The following is an 18,161-nucleotide window of genomic DNA, read 5'->3' as shown; positions in this document are numbered from 1 at the left end:
AAAAAAAAAAAAAAAAAAAAAGAACTCTCAGGGCAGCGAAGTGTTCAACATCTAGTCAACAATGTCGACATTGTTAGTTGAGTGAGTCAACACATGCATGCATGTGCCCGGCTGGATGGCTGCTGGGTGTCACTAGTCTATCGGCTGTAGTACTACCTAACGAAATCAATATACGTAATGATTGGTCTTCCTTTTGGCACCGGTGGTGTTTTATTTGATCCCTTTGACTAGGCGTAAAATTCAACTTTTGTTTATAAGCTGGGTCCAGATTTTTAGGTCTTCACTTTGACTTAAAAAAATGTTCTATATACTGAAAAAATATATTTTCAGACCCGATGTCAAGTTTTGAAATATTTGAAGAATTTTTGATTTTTGAGACATATTGCACTTATTTTGTTAGTCAAATTGGAGACCTGAAAAATACATGCCCTACTTATAAACCATTTTTTCTTGAAAAGGAGGAAGCCCCCGGCCTCTGCATCTGAGCAATGCATGCATCCCTTTATTAATTATTCACAAAAGACCTTACAAAGAAATACATCAGTAAGTCTGAAGCCACCATCTAAGCTACATCTGTCGCTACTCCTATCCAGTTGATGAAGGGATACTGATAGTCCGGGCCTAATACCAAACATACCTCGCAGCCAAGCCTATCATCTATGACCCCCAACCAAGCCACTTGCCGGGTATGGGGCACACACTGATCCGACGCACTCTCAGAGGCCGCCGCCACCAACTGCCATCGCTCCATCTTCAAAGTTATACTAATGCATCAACTTTGCCCGGTCTAGCTGCCGTCGACGCCACCATGACGCCAGACAACGCCACCATCCTGCGCTCGTCCATCAACACACGCCCAACAGCGAGACCCCACAGCTCATGCCGTTGAGACCCGTCGTTGGCGACGTGTCAGATGCAACGCTCCTCCTCCTTCGCGAACACCACCTCCTACCACTAGTCCCATCCCCTCCACCTGGAGTTCCTCTGCACTCCCAACCGAGCCCCAGTGCCCTTGACGACACCTCCAGGAAGGTCACAACGCGAACAGCGCCGCTGCCGCCAAATTCGAAGAGGATTGAAGGTTTTCACCCGGCCGGGGATCGGGGTGGGTAGATCGGGCCCTCGGCTGCGCCTTCATGAAGGAAAGCTGCGCCCATGGGCGTCGCCGCCGCCGGGCCGGACAAACCGGCCAAGGTCTCCCCCAGACCCAAAGTACACCACCAGGGATCACAATCACCGGAGCCTGCAGCCGCAAACAACCGGGACGACGAGAGAGGCAGCAGGAGGAAGGGGAACCTCCAGATCAGACACAACGGAGCACCGCGCCATGGCCGGACTCCACCAGCGACCCGCCGCCCGCGCGGCCGAGCACCGCCTGCAGACGTCGCCAGCCGCCGGACGCTGCCGCCTCGCCGACAGGGCTGCCGGCCAAGGATCCGCAGGCCACCGATGCGATACTCCGGCCCGCAGGCCGACGGGATCGATCCGGGCGTCGAGATCCCCGCCGCCACCTTCCCCGGCGCCCGCGCGGGCTTTGCCGGCGGTCGTCTCCGGTGGCGGCAAGGGAGTGAAGGGGTATGAGGGGAGGCGGCGCGGCGAGAGATCGGATTGCCCTCGCGTCGCCCATGACGACGGCAAAAATTAATACAACTGAGTTCAATTGTTTGCTTTGAAATACTTTACAATGCACTTAAAAATAACTAATAACACACTACAGCTTCACACGCATTTTTGATAAAAAGAACCCATCGAGTGATTGGCTATACAAAACTATCGAGGGTGTCTTGCGGATAGCAGGAACTCTTCTTCTAAGCTATAACATCTGGTAGCTTCGCTTCGCTTTGCTCGTTGGATGGTTGATGGATAGTCCATTGCTACATATTTCGTCTGACTAGTTCCTTCTATATAATCACCCCGGGCACGCTCCTTGGATGCTTGGAGAGCTTCTAACGCCATCTCCACTTGCCTCATGGTGGGTCGGTCCTCTGCTTTCAGTTTACGCATAAAGCAGCTAAACTAGCTACTTCTTTCACTTCGCTACCTCCCTCCTCTACAACTTGTGGATCCAATATTTCGGTCAAGTTACCTTCTGCATGTAATGTAACAAATTGCATGACAAGCCCATCGCCTTCGGAAGATCTGTACAAAGATGGCTTCCTCCTAGTAAGCAGTTAGACAAGAAGGACGCCAAAGCTATATACATCACTACTTTCTGTTAGACGTCCAGTATAATAATACATAGGGTCCAAGTACCCTATAGTTCCTTGCACCGCAGTTGTTGTTCCAGTTTTATCCACTGGGATGTACCTTGAAGCTCCGAAGTCTGATACTTTTGCTGTCAAGCCATTGTCAAGAAGTATGTTGGAAGGCTTGATATCTCGATGTATTACAGGGACAGAAATAGCAGAGTGCAGGTAAGCAATAGCTTTTCCTATTTCACCTGTGATCCTTAACCTATCTTTCCAAGGCAATGATCCTTGTTCTTCGTTGTGAAGATGGTCATTGAGTGTTCCATTAGAAATGAACTCGTAAGTCAGTAAAGGGACTTCCGTCTCGAGGCAACATCCATGGAGCTTCACAATATTCCTATGATTGATTTGCGAGAGTATGGCAACCTCGTTTATGAACTCGTCGATTTCTCTCTTGACAACAATATTTGACTTTTTGATAGCCACAACATGTAAGTCCGACAAGATCCCTTTGTAGACGGTGCCATGCCCTCCACCACCAAGCCTACGAGCCTGATCAAAATTGTTGGTAGCCTTCTCCAGCTCTCCTAAAGAGATGAGCATCCTCTCTGCTATGTCTGCCCTGTGAGATATCAACTGCTTCAACAGTTGTCCACGATTTTGACTAAAGAACTTCTCTCTCAAAGCGTTCGCCTTGCGTTTCTCAAGATCTCGGGTGATTAGAACCGCACCAAGAGTCAAAAGTATAATGCATGGTCCGCTAGCAACCGACAAACCAATGATCAAATGATAGTTACCTATTTGAACAATACGCGTTCATATGTTTGCTATTAGTATTTGAACTAACATGGCACTAGTTTTTTTTTTTCCTAAAAAAGGGATCGTTCGATTGATGCATGCGTACGACCATCCAGTGGTAGTAGTAGTCATGCACAAGCTGGTGATAATCGTACCTGTGTCGTCTGCGGTTGTGTCCGTGGACTTGGCGCAGCCACCGAGAACGAAGTTGTTGACATGGGTTCCTGCCGGGCAGATGCGCTCTTTGATATCTGCATATACACAATTAAGTCAAGCAACAATAGAATCAAGTTTACAAAGTAGCGATGAGATGTGGACATGTCAAGCTTTAGACTCACGTTGGCATCCTCCGGTGAGGTATGGGTTGCCCTCGTAGCCCTTGTTGCACTGGCACGAGTAGCCTCCGACTCCAAAAACAGGGTTAGGGATGCCCATTGACTCGTCTCTGCAATAGCTGTTGGCGCTCTTGCAGATGCTCCGGGCTACGTCGTCAGGGCATTCGAATGAGTTAGGATGATTTGTTGATGCGCCGTGCGCCAGCCCCCACCCGAGAATCACGGGGACCCTGAGCTGATCAGCTTTCCTTGAGAGACCTTTGAGGTCGTCCAGGGTCTGGCCGAAGTCGAACCAGCCCACCTCGGCGAGCACGTTCACGGGCAAATCAACAATTTCAACATCGCTGACCTTGGGCAGGTTGGCGTCGAGCCGCTTGAGCTCCACGCCGTAGGACGTGCTGGCAGCTTGGATGGACGACTGGCAGCAGCCGATGTGGGAGTTGGCGTTGGAGGTTGCCAGGTCATAGATGGCGCCACCGCCATGGCCATCGGCGGCGCAGAAAGAAGCGCAGCCGCTGACGAGGCTCCCGTTCCCCACCAGCGTCGCCTGCACATTGCAACCCGTGAGGATGAACTCGTTCAACCACGGGTTCAGCTTGTACGGCAGTTCGTTGTCGCCGAGGCTCCACCGCCCGGAGCCGCCGCTCATGTTTATGGCGCGCAGCCCGTGGCTGATGACGCGCATCGTGCTGTTCTCCAGCGTGATGTCGACCACCTCGAACGCGCTGACGCTGCCGTTGCCCAGCAGAAGCCTCGGGATCTTGCTGCTGCCTCCGTGGTCGACGCAGGTGAGCTTGAACCCCCGCGAGTGGTAGCACCTGGGCGGCCCTATGCCGAAGGGGTACGGCACGCTCACGTTGCCGCAGCGGGTCTCGCAGCCCGGCAGCCCCATCGCCGGTGGACTTGGAGCAGCGGCGCAGCAGAGCGGGGACATGAGCGCCGCTGCCATCATGAATATGACCACTACTTGTGCTGCCGCCGAGGTGTAATCAGTTGTTTTCTCCATTGGTTGGTCACTTGGTCTATGTGGATACATATGGAGCGTACCTACCTATCGCGCTTCAAGCATGAGATGGGCGCCGGTCTCCACTCTCGCATAAGAGAGTTTTGGTACTGCTGGTAATGGCATTTTTCACGGTTCAGTCCAAAACATCGACTTGGACTAGTCTGGTCGTCTTCTGCCACAAATTCTGCACATAAGTCTTCGGTGCGTGTGGAAATTAGGCGTGTGATGTGCTTATAAAAAAATTCGAATATATAAAAATATTATTGCACCACATTCAACCTAAAGATAAATGGAGGGTGGATGACATCCAAGTTCAATTATTTATTGTTAAAAAACAAAAATTAAAAATTAATGGGGTGAAGGGATTTCATGTTCTTTGATGATGTGGAGGCTTGCATGTGGTAGAAAGTGGAAAGTTGAAAGGTTGCATGAGCGCTTGATGATGTGGAGGACATGCATGTGGTGTAATGTGAAAAGTTGATTAATTGCATGCGCCTTGATAATGTAGATGTCTTGCTTGTGCATTTAAATAAGAGGTGGCATGTGTGAGACATATGAGATGGATATATACGTTGCATGTTAAGATATGCTAGATGATACCCCGCACCTTGTTGTGGGGAATATTTTGCAATATATTTCATTGATATTTGATTGTAACTAATATGAATATTCAGAGTAATAATATGGAAACTAAAACTACAAATACATATGCTTTATTGTGTTTGCAATCTATTTCATTTATACTTGAAGTATGAATATTCAGGGTAGTGATATAAAAACTAAAACTGCAAATACATGAGTGCGGCTATTTGGCTACCGAGCTCATCTGCTACCGCGGTGAACAGAAAATTAGAAGAAAAAACCCGGTGCTTCGGTGCATGGACGATGCTTTGGTACTGATGACTTTACTAGCGACGTTTAGCTCCCAAAGACACTGGTAATGTTGACTCGTCCACAAAGCTGCAGGGTGCTAAGTACTAGAGACATTTAGCTCAAGGCCGAACACTGTTGGTAGTTTGGAAAATTAGTAGTCGCATTCAGATTATCCTAAACACTGCCAGTACAGAAATCCTATAAGGTGTTTTTTCTACTAATGATATTTGCTAACCTCTTTGGTATCGTGCATTTCCCACTCTCACATTGAGACTAGGTGCGTACTTTACCCGTGCATTTCCTATCCTCCTTTTCAAAAAAAAAAAAATTACTGGTGCGTCCAAACTTTATGGGAGAGCTTCCTCTTGTTCTCCTACCCATAAAAATCTATCTCCTTCAAAACAACCAACATACTCCCTCCGTTTTTATTTACTCCGCATATTAGTTTTGGTCAAAGTCAAGTTTTACAAACTTTGACAAAGTTCATAGACAAAAATATTAACATATACAATAACAAATCAATACCATTAGATTCGTTGTTGAATGTACTTCCACATCATATATATTTGTTATGCTAAATATTTATATTCTTTTCAATAAATTTGGTCAAACTTTACAAAGTTTGACTTCAGTCAACTCTAATATGCAGAGTAAATAAAACGGAGGGAGTACATACCTATTGTGGCATTTTCATAACCATTTCGAGACATATTGCCATGCAACTTCCTTTCTTATTTTCATGACTTATGTTTTCATGATCATATACAGATGACATGATAGTTGTGGCTTGACCACTATTCATCATTGTTTTACATGTTACACTAGATCATTTCACAACCTAGTACATCGCCAGAGGCATTCATTTGTAATCATCATATTTTCTGAGTTATCAGTAAATAAAAATGTGATGTCATTTAGAGTGTGCCTCTACCTGTGAGAATAAAAAAAAGCCAAAGACCAACAGCAAAAAGGTAGAGAATAAATAGACAGGAGGCACACTACTATCCTTTATACATAAATTGTGATTTAAAGTAGCACCATGTGCTTCGTATAGAGAGTTTTCATATGTTTTATCATCATACTAGTAGGGGACCTTTTACATTACAAAACTTGGCTAGGATATTCCAATGATGAGCTTCCTCAAAATGCTCGAGGTTTTCGTGAGTAAGCAAGTTGGATGCACAACCCACTAGTCCATTTGGAGGGCTTTCATATATTAGCTCTACTGCATCCGTTGCATGACAATCCCATTGCCTAACAGCCAACTGCATTGGTGTGTGACGTTTATAGATTTTTAACTTATTTTAAAATCTCCATCAACATTCTATTTAGCATTTAAGTGCGAAGATCAAGGCTTGTGACTTGAGCACATAGCGATTTGCTAAATAGTTGAAAAGGTAGAGCCATGTACTCGATTACTTGACCGAAGCTTTGGGTTGTGTTATGATAAGGTGTTTGGATATGATAGAGCCTTGAGCATTTTGAACCATGAATTTGATACATATGACTATTGATTGGTATTACATGAATACATTGAACCATGAAAAGCAAGAGTAATTTTATTTGCACATTTTGATGTTACTTGATTGCTATTAACTATAGACTATTGCTTTGAATCACTTTTATCCTGAGTTCACAACACTCTACATCATTAGATCAAGGTCATGCTGGGTAGCATTCCACATTAAAAGTTAACTTTGTTTTATGATCTACCTACTTGAGGACAAGTAGCGATTAAGCTTGGGGATGCTGATATATCTCAAACGTATCTATCATCTTTTATTGCTTCATGCTATTATATTATCACTTTGGAGTTCTTTTTGCAACAATTTAGATTATTTTTCTGGACTAACCTATTAATTCAATGCCCAAAGCCAATTGCTATTTTTTTGCATGTTTTTACTTTTTAGAAAATTCCTATTTGTGGAGGTAAAAAAACCTTGAGGATCAATAAGTTTTTTTCCAAGATACAGGAGTCCAGAATGTGTCGCGACCTGTTGGGGCAGCCAGGGGCCCCATGCTGCCAGGTGGCGCGACCGGGGGACCACCCACATGGCATGGCCATGTGGGCCCTGGGTACCGCCTTGTGCCAATTCTTTCGCTGATAAATCCTATAAATCAAGAAACCCTCGGTACCAATTTTCTCCGATATTTTCCACCTCTGCAAGTTCCTATTTCGTGGATATCCAATCTAAAGGCTTGTTCTGGCACTCTACCAGAGGGGGAATCCATCATCGAAGGCTTCTTCATCAACCCTGCTGCCTCCATGACCATATGTGAGTAGTTTCCTTAGGACCTTAGGGTCCATAGCAGTAGCTAGATATCTCTTCGGATTCGATACGAAGTTTCTGTGAGCTGCCTCATATGATTGGGATCCATACAATTTTATCGGATGTGCTTGTTGGGATATGATGAATTATGACTTTATGAACAGATTGTTCACTGAAATATATTGAATCTTTTGAAGTTTCTTTGCTATATAATTAAATAGCTATTTATTCTCTTAGATCTATTTTCTACTTTGGCCAAGTTTGATGGGTAGTTCTTCAGAGGGAGTAGTGCTTAGTAGTGGGTTCAATCTTGTGGTGATTTATCCCAGTGATAGAAAGGGAATGTACACTTGGATGATAGTTTTACTGCCTACATTATGTCACCATGCTTATTGCAATGCTCTGTTTGTTGTAAACATATACTTTGAGATGCATGTTGGATAGCGGTCTTGGTGGAGTATTAGTTGTAGATGCAGTTGGATAATGGTCTACATATCACGAAAGCAATGCATATATGAGATTATACCATGAATGATCATAGTCATAAATATACATAGTTCAATTTAATCTCTGCCCAACTAGAATATGTTTACCTCACCATACTTGTCTGCTTGGAGAGATGCCACTAGTGAACCTATGGCCCCGGGGGTCTATTTTGTTTTACTAAAAACATCACAAAAAATACTTTTCCTTCCTATAACATTTTATTTATTTTACCTATCTACCAGTTCCGACCATATCATTCAATTTAATCTTGTAATTAGCATGACAAGAAGCTTGGCAACCTTCTTGAAGTGTTGGGGGGGGGAAATTTTGTATTGTGTTTTGTGCAGGTACCCATGACTCTGTTTGCTGCAACAACTCCTATTTGTTCGATAAACCTTGGTTCTTAAGCCAAGGAAAAAACTTATTGCTAGGTTACTTCACCCTTATACTTGGAGGTTACCCAACCACTCTTACGAGAGAGCAATCATCATCCTTGAAGACCAACATGAAGACAAGGAGCTCGCCCAGGACCTTGAAGACCAGCTAGTTCAATCTCAGACTCGCTCGGGGGATGTTGGAGATGTAATACACCAGGGGTGGTTTCTCCCCAAGCTGATCATCAACAGGCCTGCCACGGGGATCGGCAGGGGGGCACCAAGAAGCTTACAATAGAAGGGAGCCTGGAAGATCGGATAGAGCGTCTAGGATCATCTTGGCCTCCCAATTCAACATGTCGGCGGCTAGATTGGATGTACCTCCAATAAAACACTATCCCTACCCTGTATATAGGAGGCTACGCGACTCTCATCCCTATCTACTTCCATAGATGTAGACTCTCGATAGCAATTCATCTGCCCCATTGTAAATTTGTAATAGTTCGCACGACGTACACCCACCACGAGTAACAACACAAAGCAAGGTATTAGTTCACACCAGAGGCTCAAACATGGAAAAAAATTCTATGCAACCTCCGATCTGGTACTTGTGGCCATGTTCGCTACCCTATCAAGGGTATTGACTAGATTATGCACCATCGGCTATTGATCCCTCTTAACATTCCAACAAAAGATATCTACGTTGCCATCCATAATAAATGGCTATCACCAACTCTAGGGAGGCTGCCAAGCATGCATGCCTCCAGTGTGCGCTCTCACCAACGATTGTGTTGACAAAGAGAGTAGCAATGGCGCACAAAAAGAGCTTTTTTGGAAACGAAGGAAAACGATCTATTAAATAAAGAGGGAATAGAGAGTACTACACGTGAACCACAATCACGACATGACACTTACGCAATAAAATTATCCCAAGTTTCTTAGCACCGGCTAAGACCCAAAGTTTTGCCTCCTCTAATATTATTTTAAGAAGGATCGGCGATGGTGCACTCTTGTGGCAGAAGACCTGAGCGGTTCTCTCGTGCCAAATGGTCTACGAAACAAGCATTGTGAGGGAGGCCATGGCTCGTCTGTCGGGATTTTACATGTTGGTTCTATTGTCCTACCAATCCTTGACGGAATCATCAAGGTTCCATGTGGAGGTGTCCATGTGGGCAAGACCCATCTTTTTGATGACTGAATTCCAAAGCCTAAGGGTGTAGCGACATTAGAAGAAGAGATGTGCTCTTGTTTCTTGCTCTCTTTGCAAAGTTGGCAGAGACCACAATTTTGCCAACCCCGGTTCTCCAACCTATCGACGGTCCAAATACGATCTTGCAAAGCTAACCATGCAAAGAATTTGATTTTTGGGGGCGTCCAAACCTTCCAAACCATGAAAGCCATGGGGAGAGAGTCAACCCAAGGAATTGAGCCTTGTAAGCACTGGTTGCCGAGTAGATCCCATCATTCCAGTGCTTCCTAAAAATGCCATCCTCAATATATGCCTCAAGGCGAAAGTCATGAACGAGCATCCAGAGAGTGAATAATTCCTTGATGTGGGCGCTGCAGATGATGGCAGGGAGATTGATCTTAAAGATCTAAGCACTCCCACTGAGGGCCTCCCTAACTTTCCAATATTTTCTCTTTGATGCTTCATGAATTAACAGGGCGATGTCCTTGGGTTTGCGCCCAAGCAACCAATGGGCGTCCCAGAAAGGAGTTTTGGCGTCATTCCCAACGGTGATTGTGGTGGAGGCATAGAAGAAGTCGAGGTCCTCCTCAGAACATGGGTTACCAAGCCCCACACAAAGATTTTGTTTGGCTCTTTCCACTCGTATCAAGGCTATCTTAGCTGCAATGCCCGTGCAAACTTATTGGTGTTAAGCACCCCAAGGCCACCATATTCACGCGGTCGGCAAACCATCTCCCGGGCACAAATAGAGAGGAGCGCACACACACGACACAATTCGGTTTTTGCCAACACTACTAGCTATGTATAACCTAAGGTCCTGAGCTAACACGAATGAGCCTTTTTTTAGCAAATACACGAATGAGCCTGGGCAATATTGTTTTTCTTTGGGCGTGTGCTCAATGGGGAATACGGGGGCTAATTGGCTACTTCTCGTTTTTATTAGAGCAAATGGCCTAAACTGCTCCTGTCCTTAAATTAATATTTATGTTTGTGAGAAAAATATTCATGTATTAGAGAACATAAATTGATATAAAAATGTAAACAATAAAAATAGTGACAACAACAACAACGAAACCAGGAGTATCACCAAAGAATTGGAGTATCATCAAAGAACTAGTCATGAACAGGGGTGCGTTGAAGCTAGCTATCCATGTGTCAGACCCATAACTTGGTCGTGAGATTTCTGGGTTTCATCTCTAGCCTACCACAACTTATTTGGGATATAGGCTTTATTGTTGTTTTTAAAACAGTGAAAATAAAACAAAATAAAGAAGAGGAATGAAGATGACAAAATAGAATTAAAAAAGTGCAAATCTGTAAGAGGCAAGTAACAATGCCCACGAGCATGAGAACGAAACTGGCGAATCATATAATTTTCTATTCTATTTTTAGTGCTTTATTTATATTCATTATTAGGAAGGAACCCAATGAACAAAAAAGTGAAGCCACACGTAAAGTGGGCCGAGCCCATATACAAAAGCGGCTGCGCCATCGCTGCGTAATTCACTCAAGGAGCGGCAAATAGCATTTGTGGGGACGCTATATACTGCAGACTACCCAGAAAGTGATCTTCTGAGCGCGAGCACAGGTGCGCTCGGTATCCTCCCCGCTTGCAGGCCTCGTGATCCACAATCATTCGCGTATAGAGCCCAGCCAGTATTCCCGTATATCTATTAATGAACAGTTTCCCGTGGCCCACGTCTGTCATGCCGGCCTTGTTACGTCGTGAGATACCTGGGCTCTGGCTCAGACGTTCGCAGACGGGGTGGGCCGCTTTCGCGTGGATTCTGGGCCAACGGTGGCTGTCGATCCATAATTGGGTCTCACCTTACCAGTCTTCCCCCGCACGATTCATTCATCCCCTCCCGTTCTCGCTCAATCTCGTCGACAGCTAATCCAGCGCCATCTCTCCTCACTTTTAAATATTGTTCACCTCCACGTCCACTGGATTCGACGGCGAGATGCTGCCAGAGTCCGAGTGTGCGTGCCACCTCTCCTCATTTTTAAATATTGAAGCAAACAGAGTCCGAGTGTGCATGCCAGGCCATAAATATGTGGAATTTGAAAAGCAATCCTGCATCTCTGAAGCAAGGCCAGAATGCATGTATTGTTTCACAAAAATTCAGTTCACAAAGACACGTTCCTTCTCATGTTAACTCCAGAATGCATGCACAAATTCTACAAAAATTCAGAAGTACAGAAACGATCAGTGTTCACACAACCAGACTACTTTGTTTAAAACTTCAGAAAAACATACATTAGCTTGGTGCTAAAACTCATACATGCACACTAGTTTAGGCGTACAATACTCTTGTTCGGCCAACCCAAATTATTATTTTGGTTGCCATGCATCAGTCCTGCATGTCTCAAGAACACTTGTACTGACAGAACTACATCAGTTCTACATGACAAATTCAGCAACCATGACTCAAGAACACCTGTGAAATTCTACATCTCTCATTTCTTCAGGTTGCAGCCACTGCTCACATGCCAGCCAACCTGAGATCACCTACTTTGTGGCAGTTGTTTCGCCTGTGACCTTCAATTCCACAATTTTTGCACCTAGACGGTTTGCGAACAGGTTCCGGGGCATCACCTCGGTCAGGGCAGGTAGTTCTCTTGTCCCCTTGCCCGCGACATATGGTGCAAAACCGGGGTCGTTTGCTCAACCCCTCGTATGGTGCCTTCTCCCTGCTAGTTGATGGCCGCCCCATTTCTTTGCGCTTCTTTGGTGCCAACTGACCGCTCAGTCTGTTCCCACTCTCATTTGCAGAAGTAGCATCATCGTTGACAGTGCCCATGCCTGCCCCACCACTTGCAGCAACCATTGCCACTTGTGGTGCTTGTTGGTTGACTACATCTCCATGCTCAGCAATCCTGTCCTCCAATCCTAACCCATCTCTAATCTCTGCAAAGGGCTGCATCTCCACCATGCAATTCTTAATGAGGCACATGAATTTCTTATATGCTTTTACACTTGCATCACCCATCCGCACCAACTCCATGGCGTGCATGTACATATTGAAATGCCTGAAGCTGAAAGGATTTTTGTGTGCATTATTCCTCTGATAGTGAGTCAGATGAGCTGGTAGAATGTCTCGTGCATCCCTCGTCCATCACTTCACTATGTGTTTCTATGGTATCTCTGTAATACAGATAAGATCCAGCACCTGCATAATCCAAATTTTGCCAGTTAGTTCATCATAGACTTCACAGACTATATCTGCATATCTAAACACCAGCTTGATCTTACCTTCAAAACATGGCTGCATAGGAGTCCCATGTGTGCAAATTGCCCGCACTCGCGGTCAAATTCTTCGCCTCCGTCAAGAACGTTTACCTTGTACGACACTCTTCACCACTTCTCCCTCCTCGCTGCCTCTGTATGAATAGTAAGGTAAAGTTTCCCCTTCTCAAGCTCTTCAACCTGGTATGCGCCGCACTCATACAGTATGTGCCCAAACTGCTGAAACATAGCTCGTGTGTATATCTTGCCAGCATGCCGCTCAATAGCTAAGTTTGCTTTGTATAGTGGTCTCCCCTGAAATGCAGTACCATCAAATCAGTGATTACGATACTACCAGCCTACTAGTATGAACTATTATTTTTGACTTACTATTCGTGTCCGCTTCTCCTCGTAGTTCTCCTCTGCCTCCCTGTCAAACTGAAGTCTCATGTACTTCTTCACAAACATATGCATTGGACAACCCGGAGGAACATAATTCTTTTGCACTTTCACTTCGCTGAGTACTAGTCATCTTAGCACATAAAACACCTTTAAAATACGGCTTCGCCCACTTGTACCTTATTTCATAAAGTTAGGTCATGTAGTTATGTGTCTTTAAATTATATTTATCAAACAACATCTTCCAAGCATCCTCGAATTCATTGATTTGTAAGCATGTGATTCACTACCTTGTGGAACTCTGCCCTGAATTCGCTCTTCCTGGTGTAAAGTGAACCAAGTGATTCCTTGGCCTTTTTTAGGACATGCCACTTGCACCATCAGTGCTCTATCTGCGGCATCACATTTTTTATGGCGACCTCCACCGAACGGTTCTGATCTGCACAAAAGCAAGATTCGTGTTAGATAAGCTTTCATCTCAAAGCATCATTTCCGTATGTATGCCATCAAGATAATCTGTATAGTACAGATTCATACCGGTTAGAATTGTCTTAGGGGCACTTCCACCCATCATCCTAACGAACTCTGTGAAAACCCACTCAAAGGTCTCAACTTTTTCGTCACGAACCAAAACCCCAGCTAGGATGATGCTCTGAAAATGGTTATTCACACCGACAAAGAGGCCAAAGGGCATGTTGTACAAGTTTGTTCTGTACGTCGTATCGAAGGTAACAACGTCTCCGAAGAATGTGTACTGCAGTCTGCTGCTCCCATTTTCCCACATAAGAGTGGTTATCCGACCATCTTTGTCTGCCTAGACTCGGTGTGTGAAATGTGGATCTTGTGAACCCAATTCTGCAAAAACCTCCATAGTTTTCCTAACATCGTCCTCTGCCTGCTCTCTGCTGATTTTGCCACAGAAATTCTTCAGAGCTCTTTTTGTGAAAGGTACCTTCTCCACTGAACCAAAAAAACTCCCGATGATGCTGTGCACTTTTGCCAGGTTCACATTGTTCTGCCGCAACTGCTCCACCGACTCCCCACTGTACGCATCAATATGCTTGTGCGACGGCCAGTGTATTGTCTGACAATATGTCGGAGACAATGAATAGTTGTGTTGTTCATGTTGCTCTGCTATGTACCAATCATTGTCCTTTGATCGGAGCAGTCTTATTAAGGCAGGGCACTCGCATCGACATGACCTTGTGTTCTCCACCCCAGGTTTACCCTGCAAAAACCAAAATGGATGCAGGAGAAACAGCTCAGGTTCCATCCCCATGAAGAAATCAGATCGAATTAATAGATGGTACTACATGGAGGTTACATATGCTTACCGCACACCCACACACGATTTCTTGCATGCATTTTGTTCTCTTCACATTCAGCCTGCTCTTCCCGTATCTAATTCCAAAACCCTTCTCCCACGAGTATAGATTGTAAAAATCATAAGCCTATCCAAGTGCATCGAAGCTTGTACCGAGAGCTGGGACAATTACAATGTTCCCGGGTTGATCAGCAAACTCCATATTGCCTTCTCAAGGGCACTGGTTCGCCCAGGGCAAGGTGCCCTTCCTGGTGCAGCTGCTCCAATTCTAGCCCTGCATTTTTAATATAATTAATGTGTGAGTGCACGGTTTTCATACTAATTCAATAAATTCTCGATGACATACATATCGCTGCATTGATAAATAACAGTATTCTCAAAGTCAGCTACTTATGATCACTCGGATGGCACTACCCATGTGTTTCTATTTCAATTGCAGCAGTAAAGCAGAAGCTCTTAATTCTCTGTTTCTTTATTTGCTTATTTCTGAACAAACTCTCTACATAACTAATCAACGCCTGAAACCTTTGTCTTTTTATTCTCTAATTCCCATCGCAACGGTTACCTATTTTAGCACGGATTAGCACCCTAAAACACAGCTCAGATAATGCAACATACAGACATTTGTAAGGTAGACAACCATTGCAGGAGCAGAACAACCATTTACATATGTCAAAGATGCAAATTCATCTGTCCCAGGAATTAATTCAGTACATTTTATATGTTCTATGTGACTTTTGCTATCTTATATCCATACTTCCATAATCCAGGAATTATTTCAGTACATTTTATATGTTCTAGGTGACTTTTGCTATCTTTTATCCCTACTTTCATAATCCAGTATGCGCATAAGACATCCTTACATACCAATGGTTCTTTTTCATTTGTTTATCAAGCGCTGCTACATCTGATCCAACAATAAATGCAGCACTACATTTCATTTTTTAGGACAACCTCTTCCCACACATATCTGAAACTAAAACCTGCTGCATTCAAGCTCAGCCTATATGCCAGTCAGTCCATGCCATCTATAGTACACACAAAATCAGTCCAGGAGCCTGTACTGCAAGCAACATTGACATGTAGATTACCTGCGAGTCCAGCCTGGTGTCTTGGGATCAATCTGTCCAATAGATCGCTCAGATGCTTGCGGTTTAGCATCCCCTTCGCCTACAGCTCCCCCCTCGGCCGCACAGATTTTCCCGTCAACACTACCAGTCGCCATGGGTGGTAGCCGCTCAGCCTCAGTCGCCATCGCCGGGTAGTGCAGCGGCTCCATTGCAAGCTGGCTGTCGTTCACTTCTTCCATGACCGCGGTGCTGCAGACGGTAGATTATGTGTGTCAGGCACACAGATCGACTACCAAGATATAGAAGCAGAACCTACAGATTAAGTATTGGGACGGCGGCTGCACGCAGAGGGGATTATCTCTCTTACCTCCTAATCGGTTGCAGCAGGAACTCCATTGCAACGAGCGCCGCCTGTTATGTGCTCCACCGCAGATCTGCAAGGGCGTCAATGGCGATCCAACAACCCTTATCCAGAGGTGGGGGACAACTCCGCCGGTCATTTACTAGCGCCCACACCGCTCCCTGCCGGGGAAGCGCATTTCCTGAGCCACGGATCAGACGGGAAACACAATCCCGAGCCACGGCTCTGCTTTCTCGCCGTCACGGCGCAGGCTGCGCGCCTCGTCTCCTGCAGGACGAACTACCCAGCTCTATACGGTATTCCCTCGACATGTGAATTAAAAAAGAATGACTGACTGCCTCTGTAATTGAGCGCCACACATCCCGAAGCGTAGTCCTACCGCCCAGATAAAGAGATCACCTGTGCTCGTGACTAGAACAACCGCGTCCAGACTACCCTCCTTTTTCTTCTGGCTGGAGCGAAGGATTGATCCAAGCAGGGGAGAAACTGTTAGACTAGAAAGAACAAGGTGGACCATGCATGGACACATTTGTCTGGTTCCCCGGATCGGCAGTGGGTGCATAAACGACCACGAGCCGCGGAGTAGGAGGAGACACCGGTCAGTTACCTGATGCACAGAAGTATCGCCAACTGTAGTGGGGCTCGCTGCTATGTTCCTGACACTTCACAAGCCTACAGATTGCAAGCTGATTTTTCATTAACACAGCAGGGCTATCATGTTTTTGGGACAAATATTCTGTAAAATTTCCTTGATGCCTTGCTTCACAACTATGCTACTTATAGGGACATGGGGCGTGCAACCCAACCGCGAGGCATGGCAATGTATGACTAACCTAATACACTGGTACCAACCATGTGTTGCCATGCTATATATTGTTACATCCTGGAAAATAAAAGTTAGGTCGAGGCACCACACCCAACAAACGTGCTATGCCAATTGTATATGAATGCAGACCACATGTTATACCAATTGCCGAACCAGCCGAAAGATTACATTGTAAAAAGATGGAAAAACAAACTGCTTGTCATCAATAACTAAATACTCCCTAGCAACAAGCAATGTCTTCTTTTTTCATGAAAGAACAAGCGATGTTTGTGAGAGACTTTGCGCAAAATAACCATACACGGACAACTTAACCCACTGTTGGATGAACAATTTTTATGTCTAACTTGGAAAAAGTTACTATATTGTGATAAAGAATAACTGCCGAGGTGCAATGTGAAACAGTGAAGTACCGTAATCAGTATAACACCAACTACCTGAATCTCTCGAATTTTTTTGTTATTGTTGCGCTAGCATCAAAATTTTATTGTGAACACAGCTCATGTTTCTTGACTCTCCAAACTTTCCTAATTGGAATATGACTGAGTATAACCAAACAAAATCAACTTCTTCTGCCTTGAACTAGGTCTGAACTATAAGGACCTCATTACTCCTATAAAGGATACTGGAATACCCTCTTGGGGCTCATAGAGGGCTGAGAGGGCCTCTGGCCTCCCGTCCCTCGGTGGCGTGCTGCGGGGGCATCTCGGGGGCGCTCCAAGCCATCCGATCTGCCCGAACGGCTCTAACCTGGGTGACCCGTCTGGGTGGTCCATGACGGTTCTGGTCCATGACGGTTCAACAAAGGGCGTGCCCGGGGCCACTGCATTAGGTGGCGTCGGGTGCCCTCGCGAGCGAGACCCGTGCGGGATGGACTAGCCGGGCCCTCCTGCCGGCGTCTTCTACCCGCGGCGGGCTAGTTCAGTCGCTACAGTCAGAACACACGGTGCACCCAATTGTGCGGCTTGCGCGATTGAATCAGCCTTCGCAGCTATTAAGGCGGTCCGGTAGCGCCAGGATCCGCGGTGGGCCATGTGGTGCGATCCCCGCATGCGTCGATGCTGCATCCAGTCGACTGTCCCGAGGGCCAGACTGACGGCTAGGCGGAGGGTGAGGGTTGGTTGCAACCAGTCTGGCTGGGTATCTTGTTGTGTAGGCGCCCGCCTCGTGCGAGCACGCCTATGCGTCTGGGTGTGGCCTTGCTTTGTGCTCGACTGGCGGACATGGGATGGGACATGCAATGTCGGTTGTTGTGGGCTGCTTAAAAGCGCCCCCTTTGCTCTTCCTTTGGTACTACCTACCATTTTTTTATTGTTATCGTGGCTCTCTTCTTCCATCCACATACAACAAAGCACGCCGACATCCCCTCGCTTCGCTCCCCCTCTAACAGAAAGGGTGAGTTTCTCAGTCAGCAAATCAAACCCTTAGTTCAGTGCCG

General features: G+C 45.6%; 2 pseudogenes; both read right to left on the bottom strand.

Moving 5' to 3' along the window:
* Positions 1-1,608: 1,608 nt before the first annotated feature.
* On the bottom strand, positions 1,609-4,343 carry LOC123125454 (wall-associated receptor kinase 5-like; annotated as a pseudogene).
* A 7,324-nt stretch (positions 4,344-11,667) lies between these two features.
* On the bottom strand, positions 11,668-16,547 carry LOC123122638 (protein FAR1-RELATED SEQUENCE 11-like; annotated as a pseudogene).
* Positions 16,548-18,161: the final 1,614 nt, after the last annotated feature.

This window comes from Triticum aestivum, chromosome 5D (genome assembly GCF_018294505.1).
Source record: "Triticum aestivum cultivar Chinese Spring chromosome 5D, IWGSC CS RefSeq v2.1, whole genome shotgun sequence".
NCBI lineage: Eukaryota > Viridiplantae > Streptophyta > Magnoliopsida > Poales > Poaceae > Triticum > Triticum aestivum.
This window is presented reverse-complemented; position numbering and strand designations above follow the sequence as displayed.